The sequence below is a fragment of the Sorex fumeus genome, unplaced genomic scaffold, assembly GCF_029834395.1.
Source record: "Sorex fumeus unplaced genomic scaffold, SorFum_2.1 ptg000039l, whole genome shotgun sequence".
Classification (NCBI taxonomy): Eukaryota; Metazoa; Chordata; class Mammalia; order Eulipotyphla; family Soricidae; genus Sorex; species Sorex fumeus.
In genome coordinates this window covers 8,608,385-8,614,298 of record NW_026606096.1, presented here as the reverse complement: position 1 = coordinate 8,614,298, position 5,914 = coordinate 8,608,385, and positions in this window count along the sequence as shown.

Below are 5,914 nucleotides of genomic sequence, written 5' to 3'. Positions count from 1 at the left end.
AGAGATTAGTGGTGGAACATTGTATGACAAAACCCAGTCATAAACAGTTTTGTAACTGTCTTCCCCAGTAATTCAATTTTAAAAAAAGGTGTGTGCGTGGGTGGGGGGGGGGGGGAGAGGAGACTACTCCATTCAAAATAGTATCCTAGTGATTCCTTTTACCAGATTTATTTACTTCTACTCCTCCATCACTTCTAAGTAACCCTAATTTTACCTTGTAGTCTAAAAGGTTATTTTCTGCAATTTAGTTTCATTTTTGCTTGACTTTTCTAAATACCAATAAGGGTGAAAATTATGAGATATTTTTCAGTGTTACTTCTCTATGCACAATACCATGTATCAAATAGAATAATTTTGATTTTTATAGATCATTTTATGAAAAAATTCTAAATTACCTTATTTTCATTCACTTTAGAATGAATGAAACTTTGGATTTTACTAAACCATCTTAAACTCTTTGGAATTAGGTAATTGTGGAAGTCTAAAATATAATAATATTAACAACTTAAAATTGATGTGAAAAAGTCAATGAAACTGAATTTATCAAAAATATCAACACATCCCAAATTAATTTTTTATTTGTTTCATAAAAGATAGTATGAAGAAAATATGTCTAATATTCACTCATATGAATCTTTGGACGAAATACTGCAGAAGTAACATCCTACAACATCACTGATTCAGAATATTAATTTAACCTAAAAATTCAAATTTTGTGTTAGGTAACATCTAATTTATGGATGCCTAGTAATTAAGACATTGGCAACTATCGCCCTATCTGCCTATTGTCTGTCATCTACAAGTTGTTCACTCGAGTCATCCTAAATAGGAATGGCAGAACACTAGATGAAGGACAACCATGCGAGCAAGCCGGGTTCTGCAAAGGATTCAGCACCATCGACCATATCCACACAATAACCAAAATCATTGAGGTTTCTCAGGAGTTCAAGATGCTGCTCTGTTTAACGTTCATTGATTTAAAGAAGGCCTTTGATTCTGTTGAGACGGAAGCGGTCATTGAAGCCCTAGCCAATCAGGGCATTCAAGCCCAATACATCAAGATCCTTCGTGAGCTGTATTGTGGATTCACTACCAGGATCTCACCATTCTACAAAGAAGTGATCGTTGATGTCAAGAGAGGGGTGCGGCAGGGTGATACCATTTCACCGAAACTCTTCAGTGCCACCCTCGAGAACATCATGCGACGACAGAATGGGAAGGAATGGGAGTGAAGATAGATGGTCGGCAACTATACCACCTCCGCTTTGCTGATGACATTGTTTTAATATCACCAAACATCAGTCAAACGGCACAAATGCTGGCCGACTTTGACCGTGATTGTGGAAAGGTAGGACTACAGCTGAATCTTGTGAAGACAATGTTTATGAGAAACAGCCTCAGCCTCGTTCCTGATGCCCCATTCACTCTCAACAGAACGACCATCTCCGAATGCAACAGCTATGTGTACCTAGGTCGAGAAGTCAACATGACAAATGACCTGGCACCCGAGCTGCGCAGGAGGAAGAGAGCAGCTTGGAACGCCTTCAAGAACGTCGAAGAAATAGCTAAGAGAACGAAGAACCTCTGGTTCCGGGTACATCTCTTTGATTCCACTGTTCTTCTTGCATTAACATATGCCTCAGAGACCTGGGCCCTAAGCAAACAAGATGAGAACGCCATTCAGGTCTCCCAAAGAATAGAAAGAGCTATGCTTGGAATATCACGTTTCACTCAAATGAGAGAAAGAATCGGAGTTCCGACATCCGTCGACGATCAAGAATCAGGGACGCTGTCTCATTTGCCAAGGTGTCAAAAATCAGATGGGCTGGTCACGTAATGAGATTTAAAGACGACCGCTGGACTAGAGCTGTTACCAACTGGATTCCACAGGATGTCAAAAGACCGCATGGCCGCCCACCTACCAGATGGTCAGACTTCTTCGTGAAGATCATGAACGATCAGTTTGAGGCTCTCCATGTTCCCAGAGTGAACAGATGCCATTGGGCTACACTAGCACGCGACAGGGACAAATGGAGACGTTACTGGCGCCCGCTTGAGCAAATTGATGACTAACGGGAAGTTAAGTGATTAAGTGATTATGTAATTAAGAACTAGTGCTTTGATTCGAAAAACAAAAGGTATGATTTTAATCACAAAATTACTCTCAGACCTCATAAAGTATAGTTATACGAATGATAATATTTCACTTTTATAATATCTAGAACCAGATCATATTTGTTTTAGATCTGCTACTTTTACATATCCTATTTCCATTAAAGTAGCTTTCAATGTTCTAAATATAGCTTTCCACTTATTTCCATCTTTATTACAGAAACTGGCAAACAAAATAAAATACCAAGGGGGGGGGGGGGGAAGTGTAATTACTGACTTGGTGAAAAAAATATACTTATTCTAGTTTAGCCTTAAATCATTTGGGATTTATTTCGTTCTGGATTAGTAAGAGAACTGAACAGATGAAACTAGAAACTATCAGTACCAAACTCCTAAAGGAAAACTTGTTCTGAAATTCCAGGTAGATTAAAAAGCATTAAGTTACAGAATAATTTCATTTTATTTCTGATATCCTGTGAACCAAAAGCAAAAGGTCTGTTGACACCTGAAGTTCTGAATTAACTTGACTCTCTTGGGGAACATTTTTATTTTTATTGCCTTTACCTTGCTTCAAAACAAAATGGTCACATAAGAATTATATCTTTTATACCAAGATAGCACTATCAGAGAAGATACAGGATAAAAACAAAGTTTGAAATGTCAACTTTTTGCATAAAGTTTTGTACAAATTTTTATATTAATTTTTCTTAAACCTCAAAATTTAAATAATGGGGATTTCACAAGTGGATGGATTAACTGAGATGTATAAAATGTTGATTTTTAAAGAACCAAACAACCGTCTGTTTGTCCAAATCTCTCTTTGTCCACAAAGAGCTCAAAATATTCAGTCAATAACCTCACTTCAAAATGACAGTTTTAAAATAACTATAGTTTCCACTAGTGGGGGAAAAAACAACAAAAAATGCAAACAAAGAAATCAACCTAGCAAAAAACTTTCTCAGTGGACTCCTCTTGCTATTTTCTGAGACCAGAAAAATTCTAAGATAGAAGAGGTAATTATAGCACTGTCCTCCCATTGTTCATCGATTTGCTTGAGCAGGCACCAATAACGTCTCCATTGTGAGACTTGTTGTTACTGTTTTTGGCATATCGAATACACCATGGGGAGCTTGCTAGGCTCTGCCATGCGGGTGGGATACTCCCGGTAGCTTGCCAGGCTCCCTGAGAGATGAATACATAATCAGAACTAAAATAATATGAGAGAGGAGGACTGGGGGTAAAACCTGAGTTAAGAAGATTAAGATAACTAAAAAAATTCATATTTTTACATACCATGCAACTAAAATAATTTTCACATTCCATAGTTTTTGACTAAGAACCTCACAAGGAACAATGGGAGCTTGATCACCATAAAACACAATGGGCGTTAGAATCACTTATTCACTTAAAAATGCAGATTCTGGGTCCAGTCCAAGTAGCCAGAATCAGAATTCCAGATTTTAGGCAACCCATATGGTCCCCAAGCACCAGTAAGAGTGATCAGTCATCTCTAAACACAAGCAGTAATTAGCCCTGAGCAACTCCTCATGTGGCACAAAAACAAAACAAATAATAATAATAGTGTTTAAATAACAATATTTAAGTTCCAACAAATATTCCATCATTATACGTTAAATTAAGAAAAACTTGATGAAATAAAAGAATAATAAAGTCCAAATAATAATATTCTAGTTTTAGTAAATATACCATACTTATTAGAGCAATAGCTCAGTGGGTAGGGTGTTTGCCTTGCTGCTGACATGGCCGACCAGAGTTCGATTGCTCCGCCCCTCTCGACAAGCTACCGAGAATATCTCGCCCGCACAGCAAAGCCTGGAAAGCTACCTGTGATGTATTCAATATGCCAAACACAGTATTAACAAGTCTCACAATGTTACTGGGCCTACTCAAGCAAATCGATGAACAACGGGAGGACAGTGACAGTCACAGTCACAGTCACAGTGACCATACTTACATGTTAGCAATAAGAAAATTTTGGTGGAGGCCCAGAGAGATAGTATGAAGTAAGACTTGCATGTGACCAATCCCAGTTTTGTCCATGGCATCATGTAGCTCCCTAAATATTGTAGAGTTGGATCTCTCTACAGAGATGGGAGTAGTCACACACCAAAACAACTGGATGTGGCCTAAACCACCCCCCACTGAAAGAAGTAAATGCCTCCAGTTATATAGCTGTCCCGGAGGTGGTGTGTGTGTGTCTCCCACATACCTAACTTTTGGCCGTTTATTTTCTTGGTAAACATTGCCTCAAGTTTTGGGGGTCTGGTCAAAGGCACAGCAGCAATTTGGGGGTATCCAGAAGTCTGATGGTGCCATCAGGCTGCTGATGCACTCGCTTCACAGGTACAGATTGACCTACTGGCGGCACCATACCCCCCAAGAAACTTTTTCTAATGAGAAATTTACTGATCAATTTTCTTGGCAATTTTTATATATGCTGTTCAGTAATAATTCTCTTACTATATTGAATATTATGTATCCATTAATGATCTATTTTATCAGCTTGTACATTTGAAGTCTCCCATTCATTTTACTATCCTTTACTCTATACTACTGGTTACTACAAATCTTTATATTTATGAAATTATATGTATATTTTTTATTTTATTTATACTAGCTGAATATCACTGATATTCATCTATGTTGTTTGAAATAGAAAGCTCTTTTTTCATAACTGAATATAACTATTGAATGTATATATTTATTCTGTACTTCATTGATTCATTCATCCATTAATGGATACAAGAGTTGTTCCATGTCTTGGCTGTTACAATGTTAGGTGAATATACTAGTATCTGTAATTTCATTTTCTTCAGAAATTCCCTGAGGTAGAATTGTTGGATGAATTAGAAATTCTACTTTCAAATTTTTGAAGAAGTACCATAATACTTTTCCAAAATGACTGTACCAATTTACATTTCCACCCAAGGTACATAAGAGTAGCCCTTTCTCCATGTCTTCAGTACCACTCGCTCATATTTCTTATCTGTTTTATAATTTATCTGATGGTGTAAACTGATGCTTCATTATGGTTTTGACTTACAGTTCCCTGATGAAAGGTGATATTGATCATCTTTTAATTTGTCTTTTGGAGCCAGGGCAAACAGGGGTCAAGAGGACTGGTCAATGTTTGAAAACTTGCCACAAGAGTGTGGGGAGTGCGAGGGACAGTTGGATAGAGAAGGGACCAACATGACAATAATAGTTGGAAATGATCATTTTGGACAGGAACTGACTGTTGAAAGTAGGTAAAGGGATGTACTTGATAACCTTTCATTATTTGTATTGCAAACCATAAGGTCAAAAAGGAAAGAGAGAGATGGGCGGAGAGAAAGAGACAGAGGAATATGGCTACAATAGTGGCAGGCAGGTGGGAGGTGAAAAGATACTGGATTATTGGTGGCAGGAAATGTATACTGATGAAGGAACCAGTGTTGAAACATTACATGACTGAAATCCAATCATGAACAACTTTGTAAATATGTACGTCACTGTGATTCAATTTAAAAAATACAATGTGCCTTTTGGTAAAAAAAAAATGTTTTTCCTGGGAAATTATCTATTGAAATCCTCTGCCTAACTTTGTCAGATGATTTGCTGTATGAATTCTTCTCATCTCTTTTCAGATACTCGATCGGTGTATGTGCATATTTTCTGTTTCTTCTATTATAATTTGTTAATGTTTTTTACGTAACTCTACTTGTCGCTCATTGACAATACCTCCACTACCCAGCCGCCGCCACACTCCAGGTCGATTTCCGGACCTGCGCAGCCGCGAAGC